The 14,341-nt window shown below is 32.6% G+C and overlaps 1 long non-coding RNA gene and 3 pseudogenes across 3 annotated transcripts; 2 read left to right on the top strand and 2 right to left on the bottom strand.

The window, feature by feature from the left end:
* Nucleotides 1-584: 584 nt before the first annotated feature.
* Nucleotides 585-1,353, bottom strand: LOC104730900 (zinc finger A20 and AN1 domain-containing stress-associated protein 10-like; annotated as a pseudogene).
* An 857-nt stretch (nt 1,354-2,210) lies between these two features.
* Nucleotides 2,211-3,586, bottom strand: LOC147933737 (uncharacterized). The gene is made up of 3 exons (XR_015570634.1): nt 3,332-3,586; nt 2,604-2,741; nt 2,211-2,504 (listed from the first exon to the last, which is right to left on the bottom strand). It is a non-coding gene; the product is annotated as an uncharacterized LOC147933737 (long non-coding RNA).
* A 663-nt stretch (nt 3,587-4,249) lies between these two features.
* On the top strand, nt 4,250-6,527 carry LOC104727760 (receptor-like serine/threonine-protein kinase At4g25390 pseudogene; annotated as a pseudogene). The gene has a single exon (XR_015570560.1). The product of XR_015570560.1 is annotated as a receptor-like serine/threonine-protein kinase At4g25390 pseudogene (transcript).
* A 2,288-nt stretch (nt 6,528-8,815) lies between these two features.
* Nucleotides 8,816-10,107, top strand: LOC104722430 (transcription factor bHLH118-like; annotated as a pseudogene). Its single transcript, XR_015570561.1, has 3 exons — nt 8,816-9,048; nt 9,244-9,559; nt 9,863-10,107. The product of XR_015570561.1 is annotated as a transcription factor bHLH118-like (transcript).
* Nucleotides 10,108-14,341: the final 4,234 nt, after the last annotated feature.

Raw genomic sequence — 14,341 nt, 5'->3', positions numbered from 1 at the left:
TTGTAATCAATAATCCTAATAAGAATATAACGGTCTGTAATTACTATTTTTGTAAATACATATTAAAAAGAGAATAATTTAGAGAGAAAAAAAAAGTGGTTATATAATTTTATCATACAAAGTTTGATGTTTTAAAGTATACTATATTTTGTACTGCGGTGAAATTATTTGTAACTAAAAATGTAAATTTTAAGTTGTATTTGTTTGTTAATTTCTTTTGCTTTGTTTAGTATCTAAGATTGTATAATTATCTTATCATTGGTAAATTTAGTTGAAGGCCAGGAAGCTCAAGCTCAAGTATCCTCCTCTAAGTGCAATGGCCAGAAGCATTGATGAGAAGAAAAAACTGGTGTGCATATACAACACTCTCTTTAATATATTTTTCGATCCTTGTTTCTCATCCATTATATTAGATGAATGAAGATGTAGATTTGAGCTTCAAGAAACAAGGTCACTAGCTGATGAGGTTTATATCAATCAGCGAAGTTTATGTATGATTATTGAGACTCTGGTGTAATGACACTCTGTGTTTCTTAGGCTGAAGTTTTACTGTTAACTAAAAACTGTTTTAGCTGCCACGCGTGTTATCTCTTCAATTTTGTATTTCAAATAGTATTATTATTGATTTTATCGGAAGACCATACAACGTCCTAGTTTTAGTCAATGCCCTAAATTTTTATTTGACCTTTTAAATTGAAAATTGGCTTGCTCGTGTTTGTATCTTTTTAGCTAAAACTATTATTCGTAAAAAAGAATTAAAATAACATCAAAAACTTAGCCAATGAATCAAAAGATCCACGACTCTTTTTTAACTCTAGAAAATAACACTAAAACCTTTGCAACTTGTCAGCTCTGCTCAAAGGCAACTGTGTGGCTAAGGCGACCCGTCCAGATTGTTTGTAATCAAAGGGACAAGAATGCTCCTCCGGATACCGATGCGACCCGCAAAACATGTGTCCGCATCTGCACTTGAATCCCAACACTCCTACCTTCCTCTTACATATACCGCACCTTCGTTTTCCGACCGGTTCTTCTGCAGCGACGGGACTACTCGTAGGAGTAGTCTCTAGTTCGAATCTTAAAGGCGCGGCCGACTGTTCGAGAACACTCTGTTTGTAGCAGAGAGAGCATAGATTGTTTTCTCTCGGTTGCCGTAGTATCCACAGCCTCCGGCGCATAACAATGCTTCTGTTTCGATCGCAGTCATCATCTTTTTAAAAACTCTTCCTTCTTCTTCTTCTTGCGCTAGCTAGTTGTTATTATGAGAGACAATTCAGAGATTTGGTTTGTGTGCGTTCTCTTAAAAATTTATATATATAGATGAAGGTTATTTGTTTCTACATTATTCTGGAATTGTCTAGTGCAATTAAGTTTCCTTTTTGTACTAACGTTTTCTTGTTTTAAATTCGTGATTTATATCCCTTTCCTTTTATAAAAAGGGAAAAGTAAAATTAGAAAACGTTTAGTGATATTTCATAATAAGGAAATTCCAAAGACCTACGTGTTTTATCTTCGAATAAGTAGTCATAAAAATCCAATAAATACAAATGTTGACCACTGAATCTGAATGTAATAGACAGCAGCAGCTTCGTGGTAGTTTCTTTCTAAGAAGAAGTCGGTCCGTTTTATCTAATACAATATATAGTTGCGTGCCGTTTTCACTAATGGTGTTAGAGCAAGATTATCGGTAGTATATTATAATGGGGTTGTTAAACAATGTTTGATTATTATATGAATTAATTGTGTATTATTTTGAATATAAGAACTATGATTTTTTAGTTAAAATTTTCTCCTCTAATGGTAGGTTCTAATTTTGGGTCTCTTATTTTTAAAAAATTATTTTTTGAAATTTAAAAAATTTAGATAGAATAGAAGTGGTATAAATGTGTAAATATTTAAGATTTTAATAAAAATAGAAAATATTGCATTTAATTAATTTTCAAATATTGCATTTAATTAATTTTCAAACATACAAAACATAATAAAAACATTAATACATATTACAATAAAAGTGCAATTTATAAATGGAGAAAATGATTAATTTTAATACTGATTTGCTCCAAAATCAAAAATATTTGGGATCTTGTTTTGGTAAATAAATAGGCGTTGACAAATAAACCAGCTTGTTTGAATCTGTATAAAGAAAATCAAGTGTGTTTGTTGAACAATAGGATTCACTAACGAATCTGCTTCATTGAATCTTGTATGTAACCTAAAGCCATTGTATTGCATTTGGATCGCACTGAATGCAAATGTTTTCATTTGTGAGGCTTTTTATGTTTTTGGTTGAGGGCTAAATAGATTCAAGAGTCAGTCAAAATGCTTACATAAAGAGAGAGAGAGGAAGCAAATAAACCAGCTTCGTTAGTATCTGTGAGGACTGCTCTGTTGAAGGTCAATGACCCGAATGTAAGTCGCGGGTGTTGTAGTACAAGTTTCTTTGTTGATCAGGCGCCGAAACCTTGGCCTTGAAATCGTCATGTCTTCTCTTGAACTACCAACACCTTTTGGATAAAAAAAAAATACAGAAACAGAGATGTGATCCATTCTTGGAGATGTTTTCAAATAAAAAAAAAAACATTGAAAATCTCATCTCATCACACCTCTTTGTTGTGGTTAATGACATAGGCACCTATGCCAACACGGTGAGATGCATTGGCAGGAAGCGTATGGACATCTTTGGGGATCCAATACGCAAGCATCAAGTAGTCTTTCTCGGCGCGATGAAACCAGAATCCCTCCTACACATAATAAAAATAGACAACCAGTCAGTGTGTCATGAAGAATCTCCAAAACCACATTCAATCAATCAATTAAAACCACCCCCAATTATCAGAACAAGGATCAAAAAGACACATAATTTTTAACCAAAAATGATAAATTACCAAACTTTGAGACTCACAAATTGGACCAAAAGAGAGAGAACAATAAATTGAAGTTTTTTTTTGTTATGTTTTTTGGGTTTACGGTGAAATTCACAGGGAAGAAAAAGAACGGACTTTAATTATTTTTTTCGATTCTTCTTCTTCCTCTACGATCATGTGTCAAGAACACAAACAGACCCACATCCGTTTAAAGCAACACTTAACGATCAAAGGCATCACTTTAAATTACTCAGAACAAACACATACCAAAATCTATTCTGCTTCATCATAATCGAACATTAAGAAGATAAATCTACTAAAAGTATGGATCCTATCGGAACACATGAACACCAAGAACCCTAATTTTCTAAAAAACATCAAATAACCATAAATTGCGATCCGAAATCAAAGAACCCTAGTCATAAAACACTAATCGGGATTACAATCTATTGTATTGAGAAACTTACCCTCTGATTCCAATTGACTCAATCTCTTCCGATTGAGTTGACTCTGAATTCAAATCGCCTGCTTCATGTCACGAAGACGATTCAAGCATCATGATGGGACACAGCCGAGTCATTCATTCGCCTCTGTTATGTATCTTCCGACAGCAATCTCCTCTTCCTCCAGAACCTTCGATTCCAAATTCTCACCTTTGTCGTTTCGAGTCTTCGATAGCGAGAGAAAGAGAAAGACGAAACAAATGAAATTAATCGTAAGCCAATTTTTTTTTCCCCTTTTCTATTATTTTTTCTGGCCAACAGCGCGTTGACAAGTTTCGTCTCTTAGAACAGAATTGAGATTTCTATATAAGAGCCTCCTTTATATTTTTTCTTTTCTTTTGATTAATTTTTTTCCAACAAAACACTAAGATCTCATAGAGAAGGTCTTAAGTACTTAAGTAGAAAAAAGTAATACCTAATTAGATTAGACAATTCCACATGGTGATCTTTGATTACACCCTCGGGCTTCCCCACTCCACCGCACGTGAATACACACACACATATGAAACGCGTCAATACACATACATACACGTTACTAATTAAACTATTTAATGTCTCTCAATAAAGCCACGCAAACAACAGTCGAGCATTTAAAATCTTTTCACGTGTGACTAAACCCGGTTCGGTTTATCTATTCTGGTTATGTTTTTTCATCTTTGGGCTCCCTTCGTCTGAATTTGAAAATTTTGAGTTTCTTTAAAACATTGTAAAAAAATGAAAAAGTAATAAAAATATTGTTTCTTTCTATGTTTCTTGTTTTATACTATAGAAAAAGAATAACAGGTTTTGGATTTTTGTTTATGTTTGGAACTTTGGATTAGCAGCATCCGGTTTAATATTTGGTTTTATTAACCAATCAAAATTTACACGAAAACCATGATGTAATGGTTTTAATAATAATTAATCATCAAATTAGATTTAGAAAATTTCCATATTCGCTAAAAAAGCTCAAACCTTTCTGAGCTTTTTCCGATTTTAATCTGAAAAGTGAGAAATTCACAACAACAACAACAAAAGCAACGATTTTTTATCAGTTTTGTCCTCTCTGTTTTGTTTTATGGTTCAGCTTTGGTTTACTTTAAATCCCTATGCCGTCACGTTCATTCTTGGCGCCGGCTCCGGCTCCGGCTCCGACGACTGTACCCCCATCGCATGATAAGACAACTCGAATCTTATCCGGAGCCGGCGCCGGTTTCTCTCTCTTCATAGCTCTCTCCGTCTGTTTCTGCAAGTTCAGCCGGAAACGTTCATCATCATCACCTCCGTCGGCGGAAAACGTTTCCTCTTCCTCTCGGAAACTGCCGCCACGTGAGTTTTCCTATTCGGCTCTCCGTCGCGCAACCGGCTCTTTCTCGCCGGCGAATAAGCTCGGTCAAGGCGGATTCGGGGTTGTTTTCCGAGGAACTATCTCCGGCGGCGAGAATGTAGCCGTCAAGGTAATGGATTCAGGATCTCTCCAAGGAGAAGGCGAGTTTCAGAACGAGTTGTTCTTCGCCTCAAAGCTTGACTCGCCTCACGTTGTCCCTGTCCTTGGCTTCTCACATGATCGAAAACGACGACGTTTGCTTCTTGTGTACAAGCTCATGGCCAATGGTAATCTCCAGGACGCTCTGCTTCACCGGAGATGCCCTGAGCTTATGGATTGGAATCTGAGGTTTCTGGTTGCTGTTAACATTGCTGAAGGGATTGAGCATCTTCATAGCCTTGAACCACCTGTGATTCATGGTGATATTAAGCCTAGCAATGTTTTGCTGGATCATCTCTTCTCCGCCAAGATCGCTGATTTTGGTTTGGCTAGGTTGAAACCAGAGCAAGTTGAGATCAGTGTAGCGCCGGAGCGTGATGAAGAAGTAGAGAGTGTTGTAACTAATGTGACTGGTTTTGAAGATTTTAACTTTGGGTTGGTTGATCAGTCGCCGGAAAGTGTTGTTGCTAAGGTTCCTGGATCGGTGAGTGGTTCGCCTGAGACGACTGTTTCTCCTGAAATGGGGGAGAAAACAGATGAGGATGGTGGTGGTAGTGTGGTGATAAAGAAAGGTAAAGAGGTTGAGAGCAAAGAGTGGTGGTGGAAGCAGGAGGGTAATGTTGAAAGAGGGAAAGTGAAAGAGTATGTGATGCAATGGATTGGTTCTGAGGTTAAGAAGGAGAGACCGAGAAGTACGGATTGGATTGAGGCGTCAAGTAAGAAACTTGAGAAGAAGACTAGCAAGAGACTTGATTGGTGGCTTTCATTGGAGGAAGAGGATGAGAAGAAGAAGAAGAAGAAGAAAAAGAAGAAGCGGAGGATGGTTAGAGAGTGGTGGAAAGATGAGTATCGTAGAGAACTCTCTAAGAAGAAGAAGAAGAATACGTTGGAATCTGAATTTTGTAGTGATGATGGGAGTACTAGTGTGAGTCAATGGAGGCGTGGTAGTGGTAGCAGCATAGAATGGTGGTTAGATGGGTTAAGTGGTGAAAGGTGGTCGAGAGGACGAGGAAATAGTCATGACTCGGTGAGCGGTGAGATAGCTAAGAGCTGTGGAGTTAGTAGCACACCGAGCATGAGAGGAACCGTGTGTTATGCAGCGCCTGAGTACTGTAACTTAGATAACAACGTGTCTGAGAAATGTGATGTTTATAGTTATGGTGTTCTGTTGTTGGTTCTGATTTCCGGGAGGCGTCCGTTGGAGATGACGGGATCCGCAAGTGAGATCCAACGGGCAAACCTCATGTCTTGGGCGAGGAAGCTGGCCAGGAGAGGGAAACTTGTTGATCTTGTGGACCAAAAGTTGCAAAATTTGGATCAAGAACAAGCAGTGTTGTGCATAAAGGTTGCCTTGCTTTGTCTGCAAAGATTCCCGGTTTCACGACCGTCGATGAAAGAGGTTGTGGGGATGCTTAAAGGAGAAGTGAGTCTGCCGTAGTTGCCTACTGAGTTCTCACCATCGCCACCTTTGAAAACGACGAGGAAGCAGCACCGTTGATTAACTTAGGAATCACTTTGGTGCTGTTTAAGTGTGTTAGAGTTTGTACACGGTTAGCTTTAGGAACTTTGATTTTAAGTTAACAAAACTTTCCAACTTCTGCCAAGTTAGTCTGTTTTTGTCTCTTCGTCATACTCATTGACATTGATTCATAGTTAGCTAATTTTGTTATTTTGAATGTCATACACTTCTTCAAATCGGCCACTCAGGGATAGGATTATCAGAGCTGAAAAGGCTAGTTATCAACAAAATCATTCAAGGTCACCAAGGTTTACCGTTTACACAATTTATATGGGCCCAACAGTTCTAGAGTCTACACCAAATTGGGTCACGTTAGGAGCCGGCTGTTTGTGTTCAATATATCCATGTACATGGCCCCATATTGAGGCATCTTCATTTCTCTTATTCCATTTTTTTTTTTCAAAACCATCAAGATTTCTTGATATTTTCTTCTATACTCCTATTTATTTAACCTGATTGGGTGAATCCAAAATTTGGGACAGACAGCTTGGCTCATGAATACTAAGATAATAAGATATATATGCTTTTTACATGTATCAGATTCATTTGAAAGTTGAAACTCAATTAAAAGAAAACTTGCATACATATATTGATTATACTACTCGTAGTAGGATATTTATAATCCTTTTAGGATAAAGAAGTCTTCCCTAAGGGTCTGACTGGTTCAAACGCTGCAGTTGCGGTTGCGGGAGATTGCGGAAGCGGGCGATTGTGGTTTCAAGCGTTATTAAGCGTTTTGAACGACTGGTTTAGCGGTTTAAAATTGGTGCGTTTGCGGGAGGTTTACGACTGGTTGACCAGCGGGTGCAATAGCGGTTGGAACATAATAAATGTGATATATAATATATAAATGTTTAAAAACATAAAAATTTTAATTAAACTTGATTTATAATTTAAATTTATTTAAAAATACTAAAATAATTATTCAAAAAACAAATAAATTTCATATTGAAATACTTATTCCTTTATGCATTTGGCTTTTCACCAAAAATTTAATCAAATAATTTGATAAATGACAAAACATATGCTTTAGATCGTAGATCTTTTCTCTTTTCTCTTAGATCGTGGGTCAGTAGTTGCATCGGTAGGAATGGTTTAGTGAGAGTTGAGAAGAGTCACTGGTGATTTGTTTTAATATTTTTCACAAATAATCTTATTTTTAAAAAAATTCTGATGAAATATTATATTTGTTTATATTTTTTTGAACTTGTGTGCGATGTGTCATTAAATTTACATCAAGTTTTTCGGGTTATTGTTAATTGGAATATTATTTTCTTTTAATTATTTATTTTATAATCTCTGTAATCGTATATGTACTTCATTTTGTCTCATCCTTAATGAATAAAATGGTTAGATAGAAGATATAACACAAAAGAATTTCATTATCATTTATTTCTTTAAAGTTTTTTATAAAAACAAAAAAAAAATTTCAACCGCAATCGCCCGCAACCGTCAGCTTTTGGAATTCAGTGATTTGAAGCGGTTGGGAGCGATTAGGAGCGATTGGGAGCGTTTTATATGATTGGTTCCAATCGTTAGCAACCGCTACCACCCGCAAATACAGCGTTTACGGGAGGTAGCGGGAGAACCGGTCAACACCTAAGTTGTCCAGTTGTCCAAAAGAAAATTAATATTCTGGATAATTTTCTTATTGTTATTGTTTAGAAAACAAAACTAAAAATAGTAATTTTACTATGCAGCAGTACATTAGAAGAAAAAAGTAACAAATTCAACTAAGATAAAATGTAACAGCGTTATATCAATCATAGACTGATAGACATAGTAGTGTATGTTTTGGGTTTCATTTCACTTTTTTTTATTTCATTCATTTGCAATTACAATTGAGAAATACTAGAAACAATTAATGAACAATATCATTTTGTTTTAGCATCGCCTCATTTTGTTTTAGCATCGCCAAAAAAATAAATAGCTAGTTAATAAATTCTTATCAGATAGCTACTACATTATATAATGTCACTCCATAATTTAAAGTGATCTCGAACACGGTCCAGCATATGGCCTCAGCGGCCTATACTAGATTTATAAATAAATACTATATGGTATTTGGTTACCTATGTCAGATAATAATTGATAGCAGATCGTACAATTGATATGTATAGTGTACTATATTATAAGAAATTAAAGTATAGTAAGAAATGGAATGTTGAAGGGAACCTATAGGCATCGATTAAAGAGAAAAGAAGTAAATGATGAAGCAGAAAGACGTCATTGCTTACCCCTTCCAAAACTATCTTTCCATCTTTATCTGATACGTCTACCAATAGCGTATTTTTCCCCTTAGTTTAAATATTATAAACCAAATCCCTTTTACTATCTTTGTTCCGATTTCGCTATTATTCAACTTTATAACAAATCCCTGACTAGACCAGATCCCAGATGCACAAGATTAGATTCTCCTGTCTCACATCATCATCATCATCATCATCATCATCATAATTAATCATTATCATTACAAGAAACATCTTTGTACATAATAACTAACCTAAAGACAAGTAGAGGTATTCAATGAACGATCTTCCGGAGAGAAGAGAAGAAGGCCTAGTAAAAAGCTGAGAGTTAGTAGTGATCAAAACATGAAGAAGATAGTACACAAAGAAATTGAGAAACAAAAGGAGACTAGAAATGGCTTCTCTTTACGCATCTCTCCGCTCTCTTCTCCCTCTTGAGTTCATCCAGGTCAAAATACCCTAATTTTATTCTTGCTTTTGATTCTTCACTCTACAGATCGACAAAATTAGTAGTATCTGAAAACATGATTTGTGGCTTCGTTGGAGCTGTTCTTTGTCAAAAAAAGATTCACTAGAACTTTAACACTCCAATATCCTAGCTAATATTAACCTGTGTTTCTCGTTTCTTGATTTGGTTCTGTAGGGAAAGCGTTCGACGTTAGATCAAGTGAACGGTGCAGTGAATTACATAGAGTATTTGCAGAGGAATGTCAATGACACGAGATGTCCTCATGTTACTGTCTGGACGAAGCTTTGAATGTTGTAATGAACAAGGCTGGAATGAGATTTCGAATCATGTCGTGATTCGTCCGTGTTTGGTAGGCCTAGAAATCGTGTTTAGCGTTCTCCAAACGCCGCTCTCAAGCGTTCTGCAAGTGCTTCGTGAATGCGGTCTCTGCGTTCTTGGCTGTATCTCCTCTAATGTAAATGATAGACTCATTCACACTTTACAGGCTGAGGTACAATATCTCGAGCTAAGTAACTTTGCAGCAACAGAAACATACACTAATTAGTAAATGTAAGAATATAAAGAAAGATACACTTAAATCATCACATGTATTTATAAGATCTGTTAGTGTTACTTTATGTTTGGATCCTGTCAGCTTACAAACTAATGGATTTTGCATGTGTCTTAATTAATTTGGATTGTGACACATGCATGCATCTTCTTCATGGCCTCTTTGGCATTGCTTTATAGTATCAAAGTGATGATTTAAATTGTTGAATTAATATGTGAAGTTATTTTGCATTAATGTTTGCAGATACAGCCAAGAACATCTTTTGCATTAATGCCGGTCAACGATCTGGCTTTGATCGACTTAGCAGACCTTAAGGTTGCACTTACCCTAATGAAGTAAACGGTCTTTCAGTAGATTCCAATTCCCATCTTAGCTTCTCAAATAAAATTAAAAAAACCATGTAAATATAGATAGTTTCTTAGTATTAATTACTTGTCCTATGTATTTCTCTACTTTTAAGGAATTTGAGAGTAAGAAAATATTCACCCTATAGTATACTATAATTAGTCTATAAGAGAATATTCTTATCTTACGTACAGGAAAAGGTACGCTCTCGATTTAAGATATAAGAGATTAATCGTGGACTTTGATAAGTATGCATAGAACTATGTTATAACTTTAAACAGGATAAGTCTTATGGGAAATATGTTATTATTGCTGCTTTGAGTACGTAGCATTACAACTAAAAGACAATAGTATTTCGAACCAAATTTCAGATAAATATAAGCCTTCCAAAACAAAAAAAAATTGCATATATATAATTAGGGTTCAAACAATTAAAAGTGTGGTGTTCCGGTAAAAGATGAAATTCCTTTTCGCCGGACAGTTGCGCTAGTAAACGGGAGTGTGAACTGATCGAATTTATAATTGTTAACCCAATTTATACCAGAGAGTCTATTCAAAACATAGAAAAAAAATCTACATAATAATAACATACCGAATAAATGCGAGCAACAGTTGTGTTTTTTCAATCGTATCTTTTGGATATTTTCTAGAAAATCGTGATGGATCATTAAAACGGTTATTTATGAAAAGTTACAACTGTTTACTGTAAAGTTGTGTTGATTGGAACATTCATATCTTTAAAAATTTATATATATATTTGTTTGTTTACTGTTTTCATTTTTTTTGCCATGACACAAAATCAACTAAAATTTCAATCTCAATTGTTTATTCATTTTTCTAAATTAATTTCTAGCATTCATTCTTTTAAAAATCAAGAAATTTCTCTAATTATTGATTTAACAAAAAAATTTTGGAATAATGAATCTATCTCGAATAAATGCCACCAAAAAATTGTGTTTTTTCGATCGTACTTTTTGAATAATTTTCCAGAAAAATCTGAAGAAAATTTAAATTGTGTATTTTACACAAAGTTGCGATTGTTCATTGTAACGATCTTTTTGTAAAGTTGCAACTGTTCATTGTAGAGTTGTGTTTATTCGAATATTTGTATCTTTTGAAATCTATATATTTGTCTTTTAAAACTTTTTTTTTTGACATGACACAAAATAATATAAAATTTCTATCTCAACGCTTTTTACAGCTATCTAAATTATTCTCTAGCATTCATTCTTTTAAAAGTAAGAAATACCTCCAATTCTTGATTTAACAAAAGATTTTTCGAATGATGAATCTAATTTATAACTTTTAGTTAGTTTTATATATTAAAAAATTAATGAAAGTACCTATATATAATAGCAATCCGAATAAATGCCACAAAAAATTGTGTTTTTTCAATCGTACCTTTTGGATATTTTTCAAAAAAATCTGTAAAAAAATTAAATTGTGTGTTTTACACAAAGTTGTGATTCTTCATTGCAACGGTTTTTTTGTAAAGTTGCAACTGTTCATTGTAGAGTTGTGTTTATTCGAATATTCGTATATTTTGAAATCTATATATATTTGTCTGTTTGAAATGTTTTCATTTTTTTTGCCATGACACCAAATAATATAAAATTTCAATCTCAACAGTTTTTACAGCTCTTTAAATTATTCTCTAGCATTCATTCTTTTAAAACTAAAGAGATTCCTCCAATTCTTGATTTAACAAAATATTTTTGGAATGATGAATCTAATATATAATTTTTAATTAATTTTATACCTAGAATCTTTTTCCAAGAGTTAGATGGATTATATAATGAGCTTTTGGATTTGACTTTTGAATATGGTAATAAATATGTCTTCTATTTAAAAGCAGTTTATATGAGTTTGTAGGTATAATCAAGTGCATACACAACAGTTGCGATTTTTCGTAGTACCTTTTCATAAAAAAAAAATTTATTTGTTTTTTTTCTCTTTTTCAAATTGTTGTATCTGTTCATTGTAGAGTTGTGTTTTTCACTATATTTTATTTATATTTTTTCATCACAACTTTTTGTTATAATAGGTGTGTCTATTTAAATAGTCATGCTTTTTGAACTCTCTTTATATTTGTCTCTTCATCACTAATTAAGAAGTTCGTTGAAACAAATTTTCCATTTTATGTTGAGTCAATTGAATATATTCTATAATCTAACTAAAATTTTAGAAATGATTATAGCAATAGAAAATTTTTATATAACTTAATATTGAATTTACAGTTGTGTCTATTTATCTTAACTTTCCGTTTTAAAAAATATTTTAATATTTAAAAATAATAATAACAATCTGAATAAATGAGAACAACAGTTGCGACTTTTCACAGTATTTTTTTGTAAAAAAGTTGGTTTTATTTGTTCTTTTTAAAAAACTCAAACAATTGTATTTGTTCATTGTAGAGTTGTGTCTTTTTACTATATTTTATTCATATTTTTTCATCACAACTTTTCGTTCTAATAGGTGTGTCTATTTAAATATTCATATCTTTTGAACTCTCTATATATTTGTGTCTTCATAAATAACTAACAAATCATTGTTCATTGAAACAAATTTTTCATTTTATTTTAAATATAAATATTTTGAATATTATTTTTTATTTTTTATATCTAATATTCAATGTTATTATATTATCTAACTAAAATTTTAGAAATGATTATAGTAATATGAAATATAATAAAACTTAATATATAATTTACATTTGCGTCTATTTATCGTAACTTTTTGTTAAAAACTATTTTAATATTTAAAATTTATTTTCTTTTGTTCTTAAGAGTTGACTATTTAATTTTAATTTACCGTTGATACTTTTTCACTCATTATTAAATATATTTTTAATTATAGTTATTTAATAGAAAATCACATTAATCATTATAACCATTAATTCAATATTTTTAGTAAGGATCACTTTGTCATATTGATTTTTTTTAATTGTAACTCTTTACCATAATTCTTCATAAAAATATCTTATATCTATAATACTTTAAACAATATGCTTTGCAAAGTTGCGTCTATTCTACATAATATTTTTTGTTATAAGTTTTTATTTTGATGATTGTGTTTTTATTAACAGTTTATGTATTTAAACTATTCTATTACATTTAAATAATTGCATAATGTATAATTTTAAATTTAAATTTTTTTTTCTAAAATACTTCTCCACGACAACGCAGAAGATCTGAATCATAGTAATAATAATAAGGAACTGATCATATTAATATTAAATGTCGTTATATATATATTAACTCTTTGGTAAACAATTTCAGCTAAAATGAGTGATCAACTTTGTTCAACCTTTGAGGTTTGGTCGGAATTAGCCAAGTAGGGTCTAGCTATTTTGTTACACATGGCGAAGTGAAAACTGTTTTGGTGTTTCTGTTTTCTTTTGAAAACTCACAACTGTCTACTGAATTATATAGATAGTTTTGTAATATATATTTATATATATATATATATATGTATATAGTTCGTAATATGTTCGAAATCAATTATTGCATATATGTATAGCTTGATCGAATAGCCGAAGTTTGGAGTAATTCTTTATATATATATATATATATATATATATATTATTTTTCTGAACCCACGGATTTTTTTTCCAAATATTTATATATTTTAGAATTCTATCAAAGCTATATGGTATATTTATAGTTTTTTAAAATTGTGTCATTTTAAAAAAAAAATTATGATGACGCTAGTAAAGAATATTGTGTCGATATACAATGTCTAGAGATATTGTAATATTTTTTTCTTGCCAACAACAACAATCCATTACGAAGTAACTATTCAAAAGCATACAATCATTTAAAAAAAGGATATATATATATAGTTGTATCTACACCACATCATTAAGGTACTTTAACTTCAAACACCATATTTTATTTCATACGAAAAATTTACAAACCAACGAGAAAAATAAAAGAATTAACTGGATTGTTACTGTACAAATGTCGGCTTGTGTTTGCAACCGTCCAAAAAGTCTAAAGAGATGGTCTTTAGTTTACACTTTACAGTGTACTCATTATTGCTACAATGCATTTGTGTATGATTCCGAATAATTTAACTTTGCATAATCCTTAATTTCTGACAACCATCGATTTGACGGTTTTGGGTCATACATAATTTAACAACGTGCTTCTAATTTTAAATTTTATAAGATTAAAACTGCTTGCATCCGATACTTTTTTTGGGAGCTAGGGGAAATGCATCCACACGTCCCAAATCACATTACCAATTTGACTACCTGTACTACTTTCAAAAATGTTCAAACTGTACTTTCAATAGATAAAACTAGAGCATGAAAGAGAGTCGTGTGTCCCCGGACAATTAGAAAAAGCACACACACACATCTCTAGACAACGAATC

This window comes from Camelina sativa, chromosome 11, assembly GCF_030686135.1.
Source record: "Camelina sativa cultivar CO46 ecotype springtype chromosome 11, ASM3068613v1".
In the NCBI taxonomy this organism is placed as follows: Eukaryota; Viridiplantae; Streptophyta; class Magnoliopsida; order Brassicales; family Brassicaceae; genus Camelina; species Camelina sativa.
Note: the sequence above shows the minus strand (reverse complement) of the source record. Positions and strands in the feature narration are given on the sequence as shown.